The 26152-nt window shown below is 50.9% G+C and overlaps 1 protein-coding gene across 1 annotated transcript in view; it reads right to left on the bottom strand.

The window, feature by feature from the left end:
• Positions 1–24066, bottom strand: part of LOC146075888 (uncharacterized) — a 29648-nt gene extending 5582 nt beyond the window's left edge. Inside the window, exon 1 of the mRNA XM_083185563.1 lies at positions 24021–24066. The gene's annotated coding sequence lies outside the window, so the exon portion shown is untranslated. The remainder of the gene's footprint in view (positions 1–24020) is intronic.
• Positions 24067–26152: the final 2086 nt, after the last annotated feature.

The following is a 26152-nucleotide window of genomic DNA, read 5'->3' as shown; positions in this document are numbered from 1 at the left end:
CTCTACATCACCTAATGCTTTTCCATATGACCTATCCCCTGGCACCACCCACTGCTTCTCCTCATCATCCTTTACATCAGCTAATGCTTTCCCATAGCCCTGCCGCCCGGTGGATACGAACAAAGTTAAGTACAGGGGAAATCTCGCGAGAGCTATCGACCTCTCGCAAGATTTTATGCTTTGTTAATATAAAATTAACCGTTCCTCAAGGTGAGTCGAACGATCCGGATCTTTCAACTGACTAATCCGCTGGATCCCGGCTCGCCTAGGTGATCCGTTTTGGCCACCTCTACTCCCTATTGTGATGCCCCTCCCAGTTTTTCAACACACGTAAAATAACTCCTCCCTCACTTCCCCTGCCATGGTACACCCCCCCTGTAAAACATTTCTAGTAAATATTTTTTATTACACACTGCTCATTGGTGCGTATCTTTCTCCTTCTTTAACAAGTATTCAGCCAGGTTGTTGGTAAGGATTCAATGAAAGAGGCTGCAGACATCTATTAACTTTTCTGGACTTAATTAATCACACTGAGAGGACTTTGCGCTGGGAATCACACTGTACAATGGATATTTTGCAAGAAGCAAAAAATAGTCGGCACTCTGCGGTTACAATGGTACAGCAATACATTACATAATGTGCCATCAACGTTTCCTGGCCCCAACCACCATTTCATCAGGATGTGGTCTGTTTAAGTGAATTGTTGCATGTGCAAGAGAGTGACAATCAGAAGCGTGCCTACCGGATTCTTATAGTGACAGGGGAGCTGTGAGGACTCCCAGGCTCATGGGTGCACGGAGGGACCTATCGCTCGTATCCGCCTTGAGAAAGGCAGGGTTTACAGCCGTGCACAGTCCCGGGAGGACCTCGGTTCGTGGATCACACAGTAAGGCCACAACAGCAAAGGTACAAAACGCACCTTTATTTCATATTAACAGTACATGAAAACCATAACCACACCACTAACACTACACAATACAGGTAGCACTACTACACAACACAGCACACACTAACTATTATCAGAACCACACAAAGATGACCCCTTCCCTTCCACAGTTAATAATCACCTTGGGCAGTCTCTGAGCTGGGGCACAGCACGGGGCAAATCTCCGCCACAATGCCTGCTGGAGCTGGTGGGGCCTTGGTGAGTGGGATGCAAACTCCGGCGGATGTATGGGCTCCACTGAGCCAGGGCCGATGCCCGCTGCTGATCCTGCAGGTGGTGAATTCCAGCCGCTTGGCCTGTGGGTGCTGTCGGGGTGCTGGCACGCTGGATGCAAATGCTGGCTGTGGTATGGGATCCGCTGAGCCAGGGCCGATCCCTGCTGCTGATGTTCTGGTGGGGTCTGGAGGGACCTCAGTCTCCTCCCCAGGGCCGATTGCCCGCTGCGGATGTTCTGGTGGGGTCTGGACGGACCTCAGTCTCCTCCCCTGGGATCCTGCCTCGCCGGGTCAGGGATCCTGAATGGATGCAGAATGTAGAACCCAGAGCTGCTGTTTTCAGCCCATTTTATCCTTGAGTTCTGCGACCGGATTGGTTGTTACTTGAATCCTGAGATGTAAATGCCCCTGAGTCCTGTGTAGGGGTCCCTCCAGACCCCACCAGAACATCAGCAGCGGGCAATCGGCCCTGGCACAGTGAAGCCCATACCACCACCAGCGTTTGCATCCATTGTGCCAACACCCCGACGGCACCCACAGGCCAAGCGGCTGGTATTCACCACCTGCAGGATCAGCAGCGGGCATCGGCCCTGGCTCAGTGGAGCCCATACATCCGCCGGAGATTTGCCCCGTGCTGTGCCCCAGCTCAGAGACTGCCCAAGGTGATTATTGACTGTGGAAGGGAAGGGTTCATCTTTGTGTGGTTCTGATATAGTTAGTGTGTGCTGTGTATATTGTAGGCTACTTATATTGTGTAGTATTAGTGGTGGGGTTATGGTTTTCATATGTATTGATAATATGAAATAAAGGTGCGTTTTGTACCTTCGCTTTGTGTCCTTACTGTGTGATCCACGAACCGAGGTCCTCCCGGGACTGCACGGCTGTAAACACTGCCTTTCTCAAGGCGGATACGAGCGCTAGGTCCCTACGTGCACCCATGAGCCCGGGAGTCCTCACACTGGGTCTCTGGGCTATATTTAGGAATCTTGGGGTGCCTACCCCCTCATGATCCAGGTGGGGGTGCCCAGAGGGTGGGTCTTGACAGACCTCCCCCTTCCTAAATCCGGTCCGAGGGGCTGGCTCCCAGATCGGAGCCAGTCAGGATGACCGGGCCCAGTGATCTCCTGGAGGCGTGATTCCGTTCCTCCTGCTCTGGATGAGGGGGGTCTGAGGTCAGCAGTTCACCGCATGTAATCTGCATTCCAGTACCCCAGTTACAGGGTTTGCCCCTGTCATGTGGAAATCTTTCCTTCTCTCCTGCCTGTTTGGTTGTCCCTCCTCCCTCCGCCTCTGGCGCAACTGGGAGGGGCCCAATCTGCGCACACAGGCTACAATCCGGAAACCTGGCTGTGGATCCTGCTCTTAACAACGGCGCCGACGTTGGCTGCAGGGGAGCAGTGGGTAACAACGATGCTCCTCCCAAAACCTCAAATGCCTTCACAGTCACCCCACTTGGGCCTGAAACCTCCCCCAGCCCCTTAAACTGCTGGTCCTCCCATGGGCCACCTTCCATCCCTGTCCATCTATCCACCTCGCTGGGCCTCAGCACACCCTGCCCCCGCCTGCCCTCAGCAGTAGGCAGTGGCCCAGGGAGTGCTCCATCCCATAATGGCTGCAGAGGAGCAGGGAGTATCCGCAATTCTGTTGCTGCTCCTCCCTTAAAAGCCTTCATAGCCACCCCACTTGGGCTGAACCCCTCCCCCAGTTCTTCAAACAACAAGTGCTGGGCCTCACCTGGGCGACCTTCCGTCTTCCTCAGCTCACCACGCTTCCCCAGCCTGACTCGTATGGGGCCTGGGTCGACACTGTACGGTGGTACCGATGGCACCTCCCTCACGACTCCAGGTGCATCCTCGCCTTCCCTTGCTTGTGCCATGCTGGGTGGGGAGGAGTCTTCCTCTGATGGGCCAGGGGGTGGCGTGCAGTGCCCCCTGCCATCCTGGTTACATGTCCCGGCTGGGGTTTCCTCTTGCTGCAGTGCCTCCTGGGGCACAGAATTACAGTCCACATCACTTGTAGGAGCCTTACAGCCGAGCCACTCCTCCCCATCTACTCCCGGCTCTGATTGTGCATTCACCGTCTCTGGTATTCCTATCCCTTGCGGCCCCCCAGGTACATACCCGTCCCCTGATCTTGGCTCCTCATCCTCCACATTGCTCCACAGATACGCAGGGTAATCTCCCTGGGGGGGTAGGGCGGTAGAGTGCACACAGGGCAGCTTCTCCTTTTTCCCCAGCCGGACAGGTAGGACCACCGGAGGGAGGAGGTTGTCCCCCACAGGGATGCTTGTAGTAGGGTAGGGGTGTAGTCCAGCCCCCTCTGCTGCCTCCTCTGTTGGAACCCAGTCATTGTAGATCCCCGGGCAGCTGGTTTCTAAGTCTCCATCTCCCACATCCGCAAAAAGGAATATGTACTGCCATTCCTCCTGGGGTGCCGAGTTTGTGTGCACCCCCATCCTTTGGCTAGCAGCCTCCCCCAGCTTAGAACATTGGTCCGCTGCTTGGAGCAGGGGCTGACCACCGCTTGCTGCCTCCTGTTGTGAGGACCCAGCCATCCCAGGCCCAGTCTCTGATCTCCACCCTGCTCTGGGGCTATTCTCTGTGGCTGCCCCTGCCCGGTGTATTGGCTCTGCTAGGTCTACCACGGGCTCCATGGGCACCAGTTCATCCTCACCCTGTGGGACCACAGCGTCCAGCTCCACCCCACTACCTGGCATGGTGTAGGGGGAATAAATATCCTTGTTCTGCCATTCATCTGCCCCAGCCACAGTCCATGAGGTTAGGGCTCATTTAGAGTCCTGGGTCCCTGATGTGATATCGCAGGGATACTTCCCAGTTAGCACCTCATTTTCCACCTCACTGATGGGAAACAGTTCCATGATTTCTCCCTGCGTCAGCAGGGGATCTGTTCCTGCCGCTCCCTGCAGGGCCAAAAGCTGCAGTAGGCGGTCTTCCTCTGTGTTCCTCCTCTGGCACTGGTCCAGCCACCCTGGGGAATTTAGCTGCCCCTGTGCGGTCGCAATCTCCTCCGTCTCTTTGTAGCACTGCAATAAGTACTGTAGCTGATCCTCCACACCTCCCAGGGCTCCGTGCCAAAGGACCCCTTTCCTATATAGGCTGAAGGCGTGCAGGGGGTCCTCCTGTTGCTCATACACCTACCGAATAAGGGTTCGTGGGAACAGCCATCGGTGGGGAGGCTGCATCGTAGCTTCCATTCTGCAAGTAAATCCTCCAGACTCATTCTCGCTAATGGAGCTTCCCATTCTGCATGCCGCAGTTCTCCTGTAGTGGACCCCTCGGTCATCCACCCAGGTGGCACCATCAGCTCCTCCTCCCTCTGGGTTCTCTTCATGGGCTCCTTCCCAGGACCCAGATCACCCGGTGCTGGCGCGCTGGCCTCAGCTACCTGGCTTCTCTGCATTATCTGCGACATGGAGTTACTCACTTCCATAACAAATGCTCTCCATTCCAGAGTTCTTGGCAGATTTCTCACGTCAGCATCACTTTTACACTGCACGAATTCATCTATTAGATAGGCAATTTTCTCCCCTATAGAAGCTCCAGTCCACAAGCTAGTCCACAGGCACGCTGCCTCCCAGTGCTCCCAGAAAGGCTGCATCTTTGTGGATAGACTCCTCAGGTGCCAGTCCTCAGCCCTGAGCTTCACTGCTCTAGGAGACTTGGGGCACTGCTTGCCTCTCCTCAGGCGCTTCTCTCCCATTCCTGGCGCCATTCTCCAAAACGTGCTGCACAAGTAGGGCTTGGTTAGCGTCACTTGCTGGACCCCTCACTTCAGCTTCCGATCCCGGGCCACGGCACACTCCACCGTTCCCTCGCTTGCAGGGAATGTCCCCCTGGACAAGCCGGCACTTAAGCGGAATTCTTCCCTCGCTTACTGCCCTCACACATTATCCTTTTTCTTCTCCCCGGCATCCCTGCTAGGGTTACAAGAGCTCACCTCTGTGTGGTTCTATACTACTGGTTATGGGCTATTGCGCCAACAGAACCTGGCCGTATAACGATACGGGCCCCTGGTTCTGTCCGGTCTACAGGACTGTGTGATCCCCACTGCTTGCCACCAATTGTGAGGACTCCTAGGCTCATGGGTGCACGGAGGGACCTATCGCTCGTATCCGCCTTGAGAAAGGCAGTGCTTACAGTATTGCACAGTCCCGGGAGAACCTCGGTTCGTGGATCACACAGTAAGGCCACAACAGCAAAGGTACAAAACGCACCTTTATTTCATATTAACAGTACATGAAAACCATAACCACACCACTAACACTACACAATACAGGTAGCACTACTACATAACACAGCACACACTAACTATTATCAGAACCACACAAAGATGACCCCTTCCCTTCCACGGTCAATAATCACCTTGGGCAGTCTCTGAGCTGGGGCACAGCACGGGGCAAATCTCCGGCACAATGCCTGCTGGAGCTGGTGGGGCCTTGGTGAGTGGGATGCATACTCCGGCGGATGTATGGGCTCCACTGAGCCAGGGCCGATGCCCGCTGCTGATCCTGCAGGTGGTGAATACCAGCCGCTTGGCCTGTGGGTGCTGTCGGGGTGCTGGCACGCTGGATGCAAACGCTGGCTGTGGTATGGGCTCCACTGAGCCAGGGCCGATCCCTGCTGCTGATGTTCTGGTGGGGTCTGGAGGGACCTCAGTCTCCTCCCCAGGGCCGATTGCCCGCTGCGGATTTTCTGGTGGGGTCTGGAGGGACCTCAGTCTCCTCCCCTGGGATCCTGCCTCGCTGGATGCAGAATGTAGAACCCAGAGCTGCTGTTTTCAGCCCATTTTATCCTTGAGTTCTGCGACCGGATTGGTTGTTACTTGAATCCTGAGATGTAAATGCCCCTGAGTCCTGTGTAGGGATTGGCTGCTGCTGTAGCCCTGGAAACTTGTTGCTCTCTGGGACTCTCTGGCCCCCTGCTGGTCTGGTGCCGGCCAGTCTATAACAAGTCCCCGGGGAGAACAAAAGGCCAGGAACCATTGCTGATAAGGGGGCGGCCCAGGTGTGAAGTCAAAACAGACCCTATTTTTGGTTGTGAAGTCTCAGCCTATTCAGCTTGCTGATGCTTCCTGTGAGGGGGATGAGATAGGGGGGTGTCGGCTGTCCGCATTAGCCAACAAGATATTACACACATGCAATAAACCATACATTACTGTGATAGACACATATCAGGCTCAGGAGTATATGCCCTGATGGGCGCAATACCTATAAACACGCGGTACTATTTCCCATCGCATGCAGACATCTGGTATGTAATAAAGTCCTGTCCTAGTACTATAGAACACAAAGTCCTGTGGAAGGCTCTATTAGTGTGAGAGGCACGGCTCCCATGAGATGGCAGGCAGGGTATTATATTGGGAAAATGTTGTTAATTCAGGTAAGAGAGTGTTTGGGTCTCTGGGCTATATTTAGGAATCTTGGGGTGCCTACCCCCTCATGATCCAGGTGGGGGTGCCCAGAGGGTGGGTCATGACAGGAGCCCAGTGGCGTAACTTCAAATATTGCTCCACACTGCCAAATGTTTCTGGTGCTCCCCCTCCCCCTCCCTGCCCGCCCGCCACCCATATAATAACTTACTCAGAGTCCGGCTGTCAGCTGGGATACCTGTCGGCGCCAGGGCCGCCGAGAGGCGGGGGGGGGCGGGTACATTTTACCTGGGCCCGGACCTGCCAGGGGGGCCTGGGTCGGGACACACACTTTAAAATATATTTTTTGGGCTGCGGGTGCGTAGGGAGGACAAGGACCTGTGTGCCCGCCCGCCCATGTTTCCGGCCACCCGCCCGTCAGCTGCGGCTGCCACAGCCTTCCCCTGTCTGTCCTTCCCCTGCACACAGAGAGACAGACGCTAAAAGTCATAGTTCACCTCTAGCGTCTGACAGGAAGCACAGCTCTGCACTTCCTGGTAACGCTGCCGGGCTGTGCTTCCTGTCAGACACGCTGGAAGTGAAAAATGACTTCTAGCGTCTGTCTATCTGTGCACAGGGGAAGGCAGGGTAAAGCAGGGGGCAGCTGCAGCCGACGGGCGGGTGGCCGGTCACATATTAACCCCTTGGCAACGAGCTAGAACCCCTGGCAATGGAAATAAACCCCCCTTGGCAACGAGCAAGAACCTCTGGAAAAAAATATTAAAACCTTGGCAACATTTAAAAACCCCTTGGCAATGAGCAAGAACCCATGGCAATGGACATTAACACCCCCTTGGCAACGAGCAAGAACCCCTGGCAAAGTACATTAACCCCCCTTGGCAATGAGCATTAACCCCTGGGAACAAATTTAAACCCATTGGTAACAAGCAATAACCCCAGGCAATGTATATTAACCCCTTGGCAACGAGCAAGAACTCCTGGCAACGGACATTAACCCCCCTCTTGGCAACGAGCAAGAACCCCTGGCATCAGACATTAACTCCCCTTGACAACAAGCAATAACACCTGGCAATGCATATTAACTCCCTTGGCAACAAGCATGTAATTTATAATGTATTAGAAGCCTTACTGTGGGGGGCAACATGGTGTGGCATAGTCAGTGTGTATCGATTTTTGTGTGACATCCCATTTTTTTGGGATGGTTCTGTGGGAATTAGACACTGGCCATGCCCTCACAGCGACAAAACGGCGCCCAAAAATTTTTGATGCGTGCCTGCGGCAAGCACATATATTCCTTTCTCCACTGCCGTAGTTGGGAGGTATGCATTAGGTGTGAGGGGTATTGCAATGTGTGGCATAATGTGTCAGGGGCATTACAGTGTGCAGCATAGTATCAGGCATTGCGGTGTGCTGCATCATGTTTCAGAGAAATGGCGGTGTGTGGCATAATGTATCGGGCATTACAGTGTGCAGCATATTGCGCTGGGGCATTATGGTGTGCGGCATAGTATTAGGGGCATTGTTCAAATTTTAGTAGCTCTCGGGGACTTTTGTTTGTCTTTTTTTGTCACGAGTAGCTCTCGCTCAATTAAGGTTGGAGACCACTGGACTAGGAGAGCGGGCATGGGGTTAGCTGTGTCCATGCACCAACTCACGCATTCACATGTGCAGTCTAATGCCGGGCAGCGTCTGAGCACTCGCTCAGACACTGCCCGGCTGTTCCCGACCTGGCGTGCGGCCTGCGCTGTGTGATTCGGTCATAGGTCACGCTGTGCAGGCCGCAGTTCTGACCACCAGTGCCGAAACCTGTTTGCCGCTGGGCCTCCCACATCATACCCGACACCGGAACCTGCTCACCGCCGGGCCTCCCACGTCGCACATGTCTACCCGACGCCTGCCTATGCACTGCGGCCGCCTGCCCCCCTCCACGGCAAGTCAGTGTGGGGGCACAGGGGGCAATTTTCTTTTAGGGATGCCAATCCCTGGATCCCGGGAATACCGGGTTTCAGCATTTTTCAATCCCAGTGATATTGGGGTACCGGCCCCAAGATTTCTGTAGAAATGACCTTCTAGACCTACTTTGTCTCTGTCCCTGCGTCCCCACCATCTCTGTCCCCACCGTCTGGTCCTTCGTCACCACCGTCTCTGTCCCTGCATCCCGCCATCCCGCTCTATGCACCTTTGTCCCCCCCATCTCTCTCCCTGCATCCCCACCATTCATCTCACTCTCCCTGAATATTGCCTCAATCTGTGTGGAATAATTAGAATTTTGTGTCATTCCATGTGGCATAATGTGAATTTTAAGACATTCCATGTGAATTTTGGCTCATTCTGTGTAGCATAATGTGTAAGGGGCAAGTATAAGGGGTCTACTATTGTGTTGCATAAAGGGTATATGGTGTGGTACACACCCCTATATCCTTTAATGGCCACACCTCTTTTCTGTCGCTTGCCACTCCAGGGGGGCCCCGTGACGCTGTTGTACCGGGGCCCAGGATTTCTCTTGGCAGCCCTGGTCGCCGCTGCGGTGGTCCCGGCTCCCGAGTCCCGTCCTGGCTTCATTCTGATATGAAAAATGGACCATCACAAAATGTCCGCCCCCATACAGCAGACAGTTTCAGAGAACTGTCTGCTATATAGGGGCGGACATTTTATGATGGTCCGTCTCCATAGGCTCAGAATGAAGTCAGAGCGGGAGCCGGGACCACCGCATCGCTGACAGGTAAACCTGCGGGGCATGGGGGGGGGGGGGGGGGGCATTACAATAGCACCGCAGCCCCCCGGCGCCCGCACTTACACTGCGCCTCCCCGCAACCGCGGGGGCTGCGGTGCTATTGTTACGCCACTGGGGGCGCCCATGATGTGTGTGGGAGACGCCACAGGTTCCCGCGCGCCGGGCTGGATGGTGTCTGCACCACTTCTGGGTCACTTAGCATCACCTTTATCCCGTTCTATGGCTCCCTGCTGCTTCCGGGTTTCAGTGACACGCACGTTGGGCCGTCCTGTGGTTCATCCTTGTGAGGAAATAAGGATAAGGGAAAACAGACGCTTGTAAGCCCTTGTCATAAAATAGTGTTGAAAAGAACACAAATAAGTGGAAACAGCGCATATAATGCTGCTTTCCCACTGCTGAAATGGGTCACTACCCATTATTTTTAAATGGGTTTTTAAACAGCAAGAGCCATAAAGACCCTTTCCCACTGCAGCTTTTAAACGGTAAATTACCGTTTAAAAGCCGTTTTTGGCACATTCACACTGCCGTTTAAAAACCCCTTTAACCCATAAAAAATATGAGGGGGGATTAAAAAAAAAAAAACGGCGTGGGGTCCCCCCACTGCCATAACCAGCACCAGGCTGAAAGAGCTGGGCTGGTATTAAAAAATCAGGAAACAAATAGGGCTTCACTGATTTTTTAAAACCAGCCCCAGGCTCAAGGGCCAGGTTTGGTTTCCAAAATATGGGGGACAAAATGAGTAGGGGTCCCCGTATTTTAAGAACCAGCCCCAGGCACAACCAGCCAGCAGGGTAATGCCACAGCCGGGGGACACTTATGATATAAGGTCCCGCGGCCAAAGCATTAACCCTACCGACCAGTCAGCCTGGCCAGGGGTCCTGTGGGAGTGGGGACCCCCCCAATAAAGGGGTCCCCCCCTCCAGGACTTACCTGACCAGGCTGACCACTGGGGGTGGCGTAAGAACCAGCCCCAGGGGGTGGCGTAAGAACCAGCCCCAGGCACAACCAGCCAGCAGGGTAATGCCACAGCCGGGGGACACCTATTATATAAGGTCCCGCGGCCAAATGCCCCTGGGCTGTGGGCATCGAGCTGATCTTTGCGTAAAAAAATTGATTAAAAACTATTGTCTTATACCGTGGAACTATGAGTCCCAGCAAGCCTCCCCTGCATGCTGGGACTTGGAAAACCACAAGTCCCAGCATGCGTGGCATTAACGGGCCCGCGGGCACTTGTAGTTCCACAGTACATGAAATAGTTAAATAAACACACTGACAAGCCAGAAAAATAAAAGTTTAATACATACATTACACAAACACACTGATACTTACCTATCTTTAGCCCGTCAGTAGGTCCCTGGGTCCGGTCCGGTGGCTTGGTTCCGGGGCCTTGGTTCCGGGGCTGGTCCGGGCTCCAGGGCTGAAGAGTCCGGGGTCCAGGATCCGTAGTAATCCAAAGGGGTACCTGTGGAAGGAAATCCTACTCACCTGGTCCTCTGGCGAAGGATCCCGGCATCTTCTCTTCAAGTCGCGCTTCTCCCGGCTGCTGGTACCCGCTCATACACTGGAGAGACGCAGATATCCTTCATCTTCTGCGCCTCTCATCCGAATGATTCTATTGGCCAATCAGGAGCCGACTTTCTCTGCCTAAAGCCATGTCGTCCTAAAGTCATGTTGATCTAATTGCCTGTCGAACTAGCCACATGTCGACCTTTCAGAATGTTGACCTAATGGTGTCGACCTAATGCTTGTTGACCAACTTGCTGTAGACAAAACGATCCCAACCTGCCCGGGGAATGCGCACTCGGCCACCTGAAGCCATTAGGTCTTGGGGGGCTGGGTCTCCAGATTGATTGATTGATAGATTGTTTTTTATATGTATGTGAATAAAACCAACTGTACTTCACTATATACATATATTTTTTTATCCTTTTATGCCCTACTTGAATGATGGAGGTATATCATCATTGTGACATACCAGCGCAGGCTAAGTGTCATTATTCAAATTTTTATGTCTTGTGTATTTACGGGGAAGGAATAAGGAATCCTTTTCTTAGGATATTGCACACAGCGTATATCAGGGTTGCCTACTTTGTTATTCTCCTCTCCGGGGGCGGGGCTTAAGCGTGACATCACTAAGCCCCGCCCCATGATGCGAAACCAGGAAATTTACGGATCTCCGTGGAGGGGGCGGGGCTAAAATGATGCGATTGTGTCATTTTAGCTCCGCCCCCTCATCTGAGACCCGAGGATTGCGGCATTTTAATGCCGCGATCCGGGGGACAGCGGGGGTGCCCCCTTAATCCGGGAGGGTTGCCCACCCTTCCGGGGGCCGGGAGGGGGGACACGATTTTCGGGAGACTCCCGGAAATTCCAGGAGGGTCGGCAACCCTGGCGTATATATACATTATACACTTTCACCCTTTTTCCCTCTTGCAAAGTATCTCACTCCCTGTATACTGTATATCCCCTGTATTACACTGTATCTCACTCCCTGTTTACCCCCTGTATTACAATGTATCACACTTCCTGTATACTGTATACCCCCTGTATATGGCTGTATTCATGTAACACAACTGTCCTGTTACTCTCTGCTGAAGCAGTTACACAGCATATGCCCAGACCTGGGAATTACAATGTATATCACTCCCTGTATACTGTATACCCCCTGTATTACACTGTATCTCACACCTGTATACTGTATACCCCCTGTATTACACTGTATCTCACTCCCTTTATACCCCCTGTTTTACACTGTATCTCACTCCCTGTATACTGTATATCCCCTGTATTACACTGTATCTCACTCCCTGTTTACCCCCTGTATTACAATGTATCACACTTCCTGTATACTGTATACCCCCTGTATATGGCTGTATTCATGTAACACAACTGTCCTGTTACTCTCTGCTGAAGCAGTTACACAGTATATGCCCAGACATGGGAATTACAATGTATCTCACTCACTGTATACTGTATACCCCCTGTATTACACTGTATATCACTCACTGTATACTGTATACCCCCTGTATTACAATGTATCTCACTCCCTGTATACTGTATACCCCCTGTATTACACTGTATCTCACTCACTGTATACTGTATACCCCCTGTATTACAATGTATCTCACTCACTGTATACTGTATACCCCCTGTATTACAATGTATCTCACTCCCTGTATACTGTATATCCCCATATATTACAATGTATCTCACTCACTGTATACTGTATACCCCCTGTATTACAATGTATCTCACTCCCTGTATACTGTATACCCCCTGTATTACACTGTATCTCACACCTGTATACTGTATACCAGGGTTGCCTACTTTTGAAAAATAATTTCAGGGAGAAAAGTAAAAGTGAAGGGGGCGGGCCTTGCATCACCAGGGGGTGGGCCTAATATGGTTCGCAACCAATCAGAAAAATATGTCTTTGGATCGCCTGCACTGTAGTCCTCAAAGGGTTATATGGTTTTGCAATGTGCTCTGAATATATGAAGCTCAAAACATGCAACTCACAGTACTTTCCGGAGGAGGGGTGAGGAAAACAGACTCAAGCAGGAGGAGAGGGTTTTATTGCAGCAACTCTGCTGCTTGCCGGGCACTGATTACTTTTAGCCAAGTGATTAAGGAGATATCTGCTGTCCTAGCTAGTGAAGTGTGATACACAGACGCCAGAGCAGGGAATTCACACTTAAATTCAGACAGCACACGGAGACTGGTTTCCACACTGCAGAACTACGGTAATTGCATACCTCCCAACAGTCCCGATTTTATCGGGACAGTCCCGATTGTCAGGGCCTGTCCCGATGTCCCACCCGCGGGCGGCAGTGTCCCGCGGTGTGGGGGGGCTGTTGGGAGTCCCCCCTGTCAGCTGCTAAGCAGCGGGGAATAAACGCTGTGCGCATGCGCACAGCGTCTATTCCTGCAGCCAGGGGACTGGGGGCATGGCTAGAGGCTCACAGAGCCTCTGGGTCATGCCCCCATAGCGGCAAAATGGAGGCGTGGCCTCACGGAAGAGCCGCGAGTATAGGCCACGCCAACAAAATAGGCCACGCCCCCCGAAAATTTCGGCGCGCAGGAGCATCATCCCGAATGCAGCACTTAAAAAGTTGGGAGGTATGTAATTGTATACTCATCTAGGCTAAGTGTGAGTTCCCTGCTCTGGCGTCTGTGTATCACACTTCACTAGCCAGGACAGCAGATATCCCCTTAATCACTTGGCTAAAAGTAAACAGTAAACAGAGTATCCAATTACCGTAGTTCTGCAGTGTGGAAACCAGAAGTCTCTGGGCGGTATTCAATGTGAATACCTGCGAGGTGCAGCGAATCCTTTTTTGGATTCGCTGCACATTCGCCATGTTCCGGAGCCGGCGGGCTCCGGTATTCAACGAGTCAGGGGCAGCGAGCCCCTGACTGGCGAATATGAGCTCCTGCGGCGATTGCCGCAGGGAGCCTGAGGTAGGTGCCAGGCAGAGAGATGGTAGTCTCTCTGCCTAGCCCAGACCTTTGTGGGGGGTTAGGTGGGCTCCCCGGGTGCCAGGCAGCACAGGCTGCCCCCCCGGGGGTGCCAGCAGGGGGGCGTATATTCACTACACACGATCGTAATGATCGTGCAGTGAATATATGAATATGTAATGTGCGGTACTATTGCCGCGATGTCGACTGCGCGGCTTCATCATGTCAGCGGCGTCACTCAGCGGCACTCATTGGGGAAGCAAAGCAGCAGCTGCGGGAGAAAGGGGCCCTCTTCCGGGAGTCCGTGAGATGTCCCATGATTCCGGGAGTCTCACGGACATTCCGGGAGAGTCGGCAACACTGCTGTATACCCCCTGTATTACACTGTATCTCACTCCCTGTATACTGTATACCCCCTGTATTACACTGTATCTCACTCCCTGTATACTGTATACCCCCTGTATTACACTGTATCTCACTCCCTGTATACTGTATACCCCCTGTATTACACTGTATCTCACTCCCTGTATACTGTATACCCCCTGTATTACACTGTATCTCACTCCCTGTATACCCCCTGTATTACACTGTATCTCACTCCCTGTATACTGTATACCCCCTGTATTACACTGTATCTCACTTCCTGTATACTGTATACCCCCTGTATTACACTGTATCTCACTCCCTGTATACTGTATACCGCCTGTATTACACTGTATCTCACTCCCTGTATACCCCCTGTATTACACTGTATCTCACTCCCTGTATACTGTATACCCCCTGTATTACACTGTATCTCACTCCCTGTATACTGTATACCCCCTGTATTACACTGTATCTTACTCCCTGTATACCCCCTGTATTACACTGTATCTCACTCCCTGTATACTGTATACCCCCTGTATTACACTGTATCTCACTTCCTGTATACTGTATACCCCCTGTATTACACTGTATCTCACTCCCTGTATACTGTATACCGCCTGTATTACACTGTATCTCACTCCCTGTATACCCCCTGTATTACACTGTATCTCACTCCCTGTATACTGTATACCCCCTGTATTACACTGTATCTCACTCCCTGTATACCCCCTGTATTACACTGTATCTCACTCCCTGTATACTGTATACCCCCTGTATTACACTGTATCTCACTCCCTGTATACCCCCTGTATTACACTGTATATCACTCCCTGTATACTGTATACCCCCTGTATTACACTGTATCTCACTCCCTGTATACCCCCTGTATTACACTTTATCTCACTCCCTGTATACTGTATACCCCCTGTATTACACTGTATCTCACTCCCTGTATACCCCCTGTATTACACTGTATATCACTCCCTGTATACTGTATACCCCCTGTATTACACTGTATCTCACTCCCTGTATACCCCCTGTATTACACTTTATCTCACTCCCTGTATACTGTATACCCCCTGTATTACACTGTATCTCACTCCCTGTATACCCCCTGTATTACACTGTATATCACTCCCTGTATACTGTATACCCCCTGTAATACACTGTATCTCACTCCCTGTATACTATATAGCCCCTGTATTACACTGTATCTCACTCCCTGTATACTCTATACCCCCTGTATTACACTGTATCTCACTCCCTCATACCTCCCAACTGTCACGATTTTAGAGGGACAGTCCCGATTTTCGGGTCCTGTCCCGCTGTCCCACCCGCGGCAGGCATTGTCCCGCTGCGGGGGGGTGGCAGTTGGGAGACCCCCAATCTAGTAGAATAGACGCTGTGCGCATGCGCACAGCGTCTATTCTCGTATGAAAATGAGGTCGCGGCTAATTAGCATAATTTGCGACCTCATTTGCTTCGCAGCGCGAGTGTCCCTATTTCATACGGGCAGAAGTTGGGAGGTATGCTCCCTGTATACTGTATACCCCCTGTATTACACTGTATCTCACTCCCTGTACACTGTATACCCCCTGTAATACACTGTATCTCACTCCCTGTATACTATATACCCCCTGTATTACACTGTATCTCACTCCCTGTGTACTGTATACCCCCTGTATTACACTGTATCTCACTCCCTGTATACTGTATAGAACCCTGTATTACACTGTATCTAACTCTCTGTATACTGTATACCCCCTGTATTACACTGTAAATCACTCCCTGTAAACTGTATACCCCCTGTATTACACTGTATATCACTCCATGTATACTGTATATCCCCTGTATTACACTGTATATCACTTCCTGTATACTGTATACCCCTGTATTACAATGTATCGCACTCCCTGTATACCCCCTGTATTAAACTGTATCTCACTCCCTGTATACTGTATACCCCCTGTATTACACTGTATATCACTCCCTGTATACTGTATACCCCTGTATTACACTGTATATCACTCCCTGTATACTGTATACCTCCTGTATTACAATGTATCACACTCCCTGTATACTGTATACCCCCGTATTACAATGTATCTCACTCCCTGTATACTGTATACCTCTGTATTACAATGTATCTCACTCCCTGTATACTGTATACCCCTGTATTACATTGTATCTCACTCCCTGTATACTGTATAACCCCTGTATTGCAATGTATCTCACTCCCTGTATACTGTATACCCCTGTATTACAATGTATCTCACTCCCTGTATACTGTATACCCCCTGTATTACTATGTATCTCAGTCCCTGCATACTGTATACCCCTGTATTAAAATGTATCTCACTCCATGTATACTGTATTACATTGTATATCACTCCCTGTATACTGTATACCCCCTGTATTACAATGTATCTCACTCCCTGTATACTGTATACCCCTGTATTACATTGTATCTCACTCCCTGTATACTGTATAACCCCTGTATTACAATGTATCACACTCCCTGTATACCCCTGTATTACAATGTATCTCACTCCCTGTATACTGTATATCCCCTGTATTACAATGTATATTAATCCCTGCATACTGTATACCCCTGTATTAAAATGTATCTCACTCCCTGTATACTGTATACCCCTGTATTACATTGTATCTCACTCCCTGTATACTGTATACCCCTGTATTACAATGTATCTCAGTCCCTGTGTACTGTATACCCCCTGTATTACACTGTATCTCAGTCTCTGTATACTGTATACCCCCTGTATTACACTGTATCTCACTCCCTGTATACTGTATACCCCCTGTATTACACTGTATCTCAGTCTCTGTATACTGTATACCCCCTGTATTACACTGTATCTCACTCCCTGTATACTGTATACCACCTGTATTACAATGTTTCTCACTCCCTGTATACTGTATACCCCCTGTATTACAATGTATCTCACTCCCTGTATACTGTATACCCCCTGTATTACACTGTATCTCACTCCCTGTATACTGTATACCCCCTGTATTACAATGTATCTCACTCACTGTATACGCCCTGTATTACAATGTATCTCACTCCCTGTATACGGTATACCCCCTGTATTGCAATGTATATCACTCCCTGTATAATGTATACCCCCTGTATTACGCTGTATCTCACTCCCTGTATAACACCTGTATTACAATGTATCTCACTCCCTGTATAACCCCTGTATTACAATGTATCTCACTCCCTGTATAACCCCTGTATTACAATGTATCTCACTCCCTGTATACTGTATACACCCTGTATTACAATGTATCTCACTCCCTGTATAACCCCTGTATTACAATTTATCTCACTCCTGTATACTGTATACCCCTGTATTACAATGTTTCTCACTCCCTGAATACTGTATACACCCTGTATTACAATGTAGCTCACTCCCTGTATACTGTATACCCCTGTATTACAATGTATATCACTCCCTGTATACTGTATACCCCCTGTATTACACTGTATCTCACTCCATGTATACCCCCTGTATTGCAATGTATCTCACTCCATGTATACTGTATACCCCTGTATTACACTGTATATCACTCCCTGAATACTGTATACCCCCTGTATTACAATGTATCTCCCTCCCTGTATACTGTATACCCACTGTATTACAATGTATATCACTCCCTGTATTCTGTATACCCCCTGTATTGCAATGTATCTCACTCCCTGTATACTGTATACCCCTGTATTACACTGTATATCTCTCCCTGTATACTGTATACCCCCTGTATTACAATGTATCTCACTCCCTGTATACTGTATACCCCCTGTATTACAATGTATCTCACTCCCTGTATACTGTATACCCCCTGTATTACAATGTATCTCACACCCTGTATACTGTATACTCCCTGTATTACAATGTTTCTCACTCCCTGTATACTGTATACCACCTGTATTACAATGTTTCTCACTCCCTGTATACTGTATACCCCTGTATTACACTGTATCTCACTCCCTGTATACTGTATACCACCTGTATTACAATGTTTCTCACTCCCTGTATACTGTATACCTGGGTTGCCGTCTTTAAGATTCTCCTCTCCAGGAGAAACCCGGAGAGGAGAGTTTCAGCAGCCGCTCAGGGGGTGGGGATTACGAGTGACATCACTAAGCCCCACCCCCATGCTGTTAAAGCAACAAATTCACGGATCTCTGTGGAGGGGGCGGGGCTAAAATGACGCAATTGTGCCGTTTTAGCTCCCCCCCTCCTCTGAGACCCGAGGATTTCGGCATTTTAATGCCGCGATCCGGGGGACAGCGGGGGTCCCCCCTGAATCCGGGAGGGTTGCCCATCCTTCCGGGGGGCCGGGAGGGGGACCCGATTTTCGGGAGACTCCTGGAAATTCCGTGAGGGTCGGCAACCCTGCTGTATACCCCATGTATTAAATAGTATCTCACTCCCTGTATACTGTATACCCCCTGTATTACAATGTTTCTCACTCCCTGTATACTGTATACCCCCTGTATTACAATGTATCTAACTCCCTGTGTACTGTATACCCCCTGTATTACACTGTATATCACTCCCTGTATACTGTATACCCCCTGTATTACACTGTATATCACTCCCTGTATACTGTATACTCCCTGTATTACACTGTATATCACTTCCTGTATACTGTATACCCCTGTATTACAATGTATCTCACTCCCTGTATACTGTATACCGCCTGTATTACACTGTATATCACTCCCTGTATACTGTATACCCCCTGTATTACAATGTATCTCACTCCCTCTATTCTGTATTCCCCTGTATTACACTGTATCTCACTCCCTGTATATTGTATACCCCCTGTATTACACTGTATCTCACTCCCTGTATACTATATACTATACCCCCTGTATTACAATGTATCTCACTCCCTGCATACTATATTACAATGTATCTCACTCCCTGTATACTGTATACCCCCTGTATTACAATGTATCTCACTTCCTGTATACTGTATACCCCCTGTATTACACTGTATCTCACTCCCTGTGTACTGTATACCCCTGTATTACAATGTATCTCAGTCCCTGTATACTGTATACCCCCTGTATTACAATGTATCTCACTTCCTGTATACTGTATTCCCCCTGTATTACACTGTATCTCACTCCCTGTGTACTGTATACCCCTGTATTATAATGTATCTCAGTCCCTGTATACTGTATACTGCCTGTATTACAATGTATCTCACTCCCTGTATACTGTATACCTACTGTATTACACTGTATCTCACTCCCTGTATACTGTACACCCCCTGTATTACAATGTATCTTTCACCCTTAATACTGTATACCCCTGTATTACACTGTATCTCACTCCCTGTATACTGTACACCCCCTGTATTACACTGTATCTCACTCCCTGTATACTGTATATCCCCTGTATTACAATGTATCTCACTCCCTGTATACTGTACACCCCCTGTATTACACTGTATCTCACTCCCTGTGTACTGTATACCCCCTGTATTACACTGTATATCTCTCCCTGTATACTGTATACTCCCCTGTATTACAATGTATATCACTCCCTGTATACTGTATAACCCCTGTATTACAATGTATCTCACTCCCTGTATACTGTATACCCCCTGTATTACACTGTATCTCTCTCCCTGTATACTATATACCCCCTGTATTACAATGTATCTCAGTCCCTGTATACTGTATACCCCCTCTATTACAATGTATCTCACTCCCTGTATACTGTATACCCCCCTGTATTACACTGTATCTCACTCCCTGTATACTGTATACTCCCTCTATTACAATGTATCTCACTCAGAGGCGTAGCGAGGGCGGTGCCGGTGGAGCACAAGCTCCAGGCGCAGGAAGCTATCTTGGCGCCGGAGCCGTGCCGGCACCGCCATCTCGCCCGCTGAAGTACTGCCACTACTATCCCGCCCGCTCAAGTCTCCCCCCGCTGGCTCTCCCGCAAGCTCCCCCGCTGGCTCCCCCGCCGTGTTCGTCGAGATGTGCACTGCTATTTAAAAGTCACATCTCCCGCTGGACCGCGCTAGCCAATAGGCGCTTGCGGTCCAGCAGCCAAACAACTGGTGGCTGCTGGACCGCGAGCGCCTATTGGCTAGCGCGGTCCAGCGGGAGATGTGACTTTTAAATAGCAGCACCGTGCACATCTCGACGAACACGGCGGGGGAGCTTGCGGAAGAGCCGGCGGGGGGGGGGGGGACTTGAGCGGGCACATCTCGCCGAACACAGCGGGGAGGAGCCGGGACTCGGGAGCGGGCAGGCGGATTGCACCGCTGCTTTGCCGGCTGTAGGTGGGGTGGGGGCGCACACTGTACCCTGACAGCTGGGGGGACTCCACACTACTCCCTGCTCTGCGCGATCACGTCCCCATCCCTGCTCTGCACGATCACACCGACCCACCAACCCTGCTCTGCACTATCCCACCCACCCTGCTCTGCACTGCACTATCCCACCCTGCTCTGCACTATCCCACCAAGCCACCCACCCTGCTCTCACTATCCCACCCACCCTGCTCTGCACTATCACACCCACCCACCCACCCTGCTCTGCACTATCACACTCACCCACCCTGCTCTGCACTATCACACCCACCCACCCACCCTGCTCTGCACTATCACACCCACCCACCCACCCTGCTCTGCACTATCACACCCACCCACCCTGTTCTGCACTATCACACCCACCCACCCACCCTGCTCTGCACTATCACACCCACCCACCCACCCTGCTCTGCACTATCACACCCACCCACCCTGCTCTGCACTATCACACCCACCCACCCACCCACCCTGCTCTGCACTATCACAATGACCCACCCACCCTGCTCTGCACTATCACACCCACCCACCCACCCACCCTGCTCTGCACTATCACACCCACCCACCCACCCTGCTCTGCACTATCACACCCACCCACCCACCCTGCTCTGCACTATCACACCCACCCACCCTGCTCTGCACTATCACACCCACGCACCCACCCTGCTCTGCACTATCACACCCACGCACCCACCCTGCTCTGCACTATCACAACCACCCACCCACCCTGCTCTGCACTATCACATCCTCGCACCCTCCCTGCTCTGCACTATCACTCCCACCCTCCCTGCTCTGCACTATCACTCCCACCCTCCCTCCTCTGCACTATCACTCCCACCCTCCCCTCCACTATCAATTACTCACACCTACCCTGCTCTGCACTATCCCACCCACCCTGCTTTGCACTATCACACCCACCCACCCACCCTGCTCTGCACTATCACACCCACCCACCCTGCTCTGCACTATCACACCCACCCACCCACCCTGCTCTGCACTATCACATCCACCCACCCACCCTGCTCTGCACTATCACACCCACCCACCCTGCTCTGCACTATCACACCCACCCACCCACCCTGCTCTGCACTATCACACCCACCCACCCACCCTGCTCTGCACTATCACACCCACCCACCCTGCTCTGCACTATCACACCCACCCACCCACCCTGCTCTGCACTATCACAATGACCCACCCACCCTGCTCTGCACTATCACACCCACCCACCCACCCACCCTGCTCTGCACTATCACACCCACCCACCCTGCTCTGCACTATCACACCCACCCACCCTGCTCTGCACTATCACACCCACGCACCCACCCTGCTCTGCACTATCACACCCACGCACCCACCCTGCTCTGCACTTTCACACCCACCCACCCACCCTGCTCTGCACTATCACACCCACCCACCCACCCTGCTCTGCACTATCACACCCACCCACCCTGCTCTGCACTATCACACCCACCCACCCACCCTGCTCTGCACTATCACACCCACCCTCCCACCCTGCTCTGCACTATCACACCCACCCACCCTGCTCTGCACTATCACACCCACCCACCCACCCTGCTCTGCACTATCACAATGACCCACCCACCCTGCTCTGCACTATCACACCCACCCACCCACCCTGCTCTGCACTATCACACCCACCCACCCTGCTCTGCACTATCACACCCACCCACCCTGCTCTGCACTATCACACCCACGCACCCACCCTGCTCTGCACTATCACACCCACGCACCCACCCTGCTCTGCACTATCACAACCACCCACCCACCCTGCTCTGCACTATCACATCCTCGCACCCTCCCTGCTCTGCACTATCACTCCCACCCTCCCTGCTCTGCACTATCACTCCCACCCTCCCTCCTCTGCACTATCACTCCCACCCTCCCCTCCACTATCAATTACTCACACCTACCCTCCCTGCGAGCAATTTCAGTCCCCCTTGGCAACGAGCAATTTCAGTCCCCCTTGGCATTGAGCATGAAGCCCCTGGCATAGAGCATGTAGGTAAGTGGCACTTATGTGTTAAATTTGTAATGGGCATTACAGTTTGTTAAATAGTATGCAATGGGCATTGCAGTGTGTTAGTATGCGATGGGCATTACGGTGTGTTAGAATGTGACAAGCATTATGGTGTGTTCTATAGTATGCAATGGGCATCATGTGTGGCCTTATGTGTAATTGGCGTTATGGCTGTGGCTTTATGTGTGATTGGTATTACAAAGTTTGCTAAAATGTGCAATGAGCATTACGGTGTGTGGTATAATGTTGGGCCATGCCCACTTTTCACTGCGCAGGAGCCTCACCTACTACAAATTGGGGGGCACAAAACATGCCCTTGCTCCGGGCGCCGTGGCACCTAGCTACACCACTGATCTCACTCCCTGTACACTGTATACCCCCCTGTATTACAATGTATCTCACTCCCTGTATACTGTATACCCCCTGTATTACACTGTATCCCTCACACTGTATACTGTATACCCCTGTATTACAATGTATCTCACTCCCTGTATACTCTATACCCCTGTATTACACTGTATCTCACTCCCTGTATACCCCCTGTATTACAATGTATCTCTCTCCCTGTATACTGTATACCCCCTGTATTACAATGTATCTCAGTCCCTGTATACTGTATACCCCTGTATTACAATGTATCTCACTCCCTGTATACTCTATACCCCTGTATTACACTGTATCTCACTCCCTGTATACCCCCTGTATTACAATGTATCTCTCTCCCTGTATACTGTATACCCCCTGTATTACAATGTATCTCAGTCCCTGTATACTGTATACCCCTGTATTACAATGTATCTCACTCCCTGTATACTCTATACCCCCTGTATTACACTGTATCTCACTCCCTGTATACCCCCTGTATTACAATGTATCTCTCTCCCTGTATACTGTATACCCCCTGTATTACAATGTATCTCAGTCCCTGTATACTGTATACCCCCTGTATTACAATGTATCTTACTCCCTGTATACTGTATATACCCTGTATTACACTGTATAACACTCCCTGTATAACCCCTGTATTACAATGTACTCACTCCCTGTATACTGTATACCTCTGTATTACACTGTATATCAGTCCCTGTATATAAACATTTGCTGGGATCTGTGCAGTAAATCAGTCAGCAGCTGTCTCCTTGTTTCCTTATTTAGTCTGCCTGGTTATAGGACACAAGTGCAGACCTACAGTGACCACCAGCTGTTACCTAATGACAATTGTTTTTTTTCAAACCTAATACTAGATTTTGGATGCATGTAGAATACAGGGGGCAATTTAGAACAGCTCATATGTCCCAGACATACAGGGGGTAATTCAGAACCGCTCATATACCCCAGACATATGGAAGCAGCAGCATGTCAGTGTGATGCATACTGTATAAATCACCCCCTAACTATTCCCTGTACTCCAGCTCTGGGTCCTCTCATCTCCCCATACCAGATATGACCCTGCAATGGTGATTACACTGACCAGGACATTCCCATAGGAGTGTAATAAAGCAGATATCCTACCTTATTTCTGCCCTCATAGAACCGTGCAGCCTCACTCGCTTCTCCGCTGGACACTGCCACAGGGAACAGCCAACAGTCCAAGTAGGACGGATGATGGGAAGCAGCAGCTGCAGTCTGTGTGTGTCTATAGCACCTCCTCCCCCTACCCATTTCATCTTACCCTACCACAGCTTTATCTCACAAGGGACGGCATAATACCTTGTACCCTGGTTCTCCTGGTGCCAACTCATTAAAAACAATATTGTTAAATAATAAATAATGAAATAAATAATAAATATTATGGGTGTCTAAATACACAGAGATATTGTTTTTCCATATGTGTGACAATCTACAGAAAGAGCATTAATGACATGAATCCATTCTCGGATTCAGGGTCTGTGATGCGCATGGAACCTAGGTGTCAGAGTCTGTGATGCGCATGTAACCTAGGTGTCAGGGTCTGTGATGCGCATGTAACCTAGGTGTCAGGGCCAGTGATGCTTGTCATGATCCCCCTTTGGGCACCCCCACCTGGATCATGAGGGGGTAGGCACCCCAAGATTCCTAAATGTAGCCCAGAGACCCAGACACTCTCTTACCTGAATTAACAACATTTTTCCAATACAATTCCCTGCCTGCCATCTCATGGGAGCTGTGCCTCTCACACTAATAGAGCCTTCCACAGGACTGTGTGTTCTATAGTACTAGGACCGGACTTTATTACATACCAGATGCCTGCCTGCGATGGGAAATAGTACCGCGTGTTTATAAGTATTGCGCCCATCAGGGCATATGCTCCTGAGCCTGATATGTCTCTATCACAGTAATGTATGGTTTATTGCATGTGTGTAATATCTTGTTGGCTAATGCGGACAGCCGACACCCCCCTATCTCATCCCCCTCACAGGAAGCATCAGCAAGCTGAATAGGCTGAGACTTCACAACCAACAACAGGGTCTGTTTTGACTTCACACCTGGGCCGCCCCCTTATCAGCAATGGTTCCTGGCCTTTTGTTCTCCCCGGGGACTTGTTATAGACTGGCCGGCACCAGACCAGCAGGGGGCCAGAGAGTCCCAGAGAACAGCAAGTTGGCAGGGCTACAGCAGCAGCCAATCCCTACACAGGACTCAGGGGCATTTACATCTCAGGCTTCAAGCAACAACCAATCCGGTCGCAGAACTCAAGGATAAAATGGGCTGAAACAACAGCTCTGGGCTCCACTTTTCTGCATCCATCCAGGATCCCTGACCCGGCGAGGCAGGATCCCAGGGGAGGAACTGAGTCCCCTCCAGACCCCACCAGACCATCAGCAGTGGGCAGTCGGCCCTGGCGCAGTGGACCCAATACCACAGCCAGCGGTTTCATCCAGCGTGCCAGCACCCCGACGGCACCCACAGGCCAAGCGGCTGGGATTCATCACCTGCAGGACCAGCAGTGGGCAGTCGGCCCTGGCGCAGTGGACCCCATACCACAGCCAGCGGTTGCATCCAGCGTGCCAGCACCCTGACGGCACCCACAGGCCAAGCGGCCGGGATTCATCACCTACAGGACCGGCAGCGGGCATCGGCCCTGGCTCAGTGGAGTCCGTACCTCCGCTGGGGTTCTGCATTTCCCCCTCACCAAGGCTGCACCAGCCTCAGCTCAGAGACTGCCCAAGGTGACTATTGACTGTGGAAGGGAAGGGGAGGTGTTCACTTTTGTGTGGTTCTGATATAGTTAGTGTGTGCTGTGTATATTGTAGGCTACCTGTATTGTGTAGTGTTAGTGGTGTGGTTATGGTTTTCATGTACTGTTAATATGAAATAAAGGTGCGTTTTGTACCTTGCTTTTGTGGCCTTACTGTGTGATCCGCGAACCGAGGTTCTCCCGGGACTGTGCAAATGCTGTAAACACTGCCTTTCTCAAGGCGGATACGAGCGATAGGCCCCCCCATGCACCCATGAGCCCGGGAGTCCTTCACAATTGGTGGCAAGCAGTGGGGATCACACAGTCCTGTAGACCAGGCAGAACCAGGGGCCCGTATCGTAATACGGCCAGGTTCTGTTGGCGCAATAGCCCATAACCAGTAGTATAGAACCACACAGAGGTGAGCTCTTGTAACCCTAGCAGGGATGCCGGGGAGGAGAAAAAGGATAATTTGTGAGGGCATTAA

This window comes from Crinia signifera, chromosome 4 (genome assembly GCF_055691185.1).
Source record: "Crinia signifera chromosome 4, ASM5569118v1, whole genome shotgun sequence".
Lineage (NCBI taxonomy): Eukaryota > Metazoa > Chordata > Amphibia > Anura > Myobatrachidae > Crinia > Crinia signifera.
Note: the sequence above shows the minus strand (reverse complement) of the source record. Positions and strands in the feature narration are given on the sequence as shown.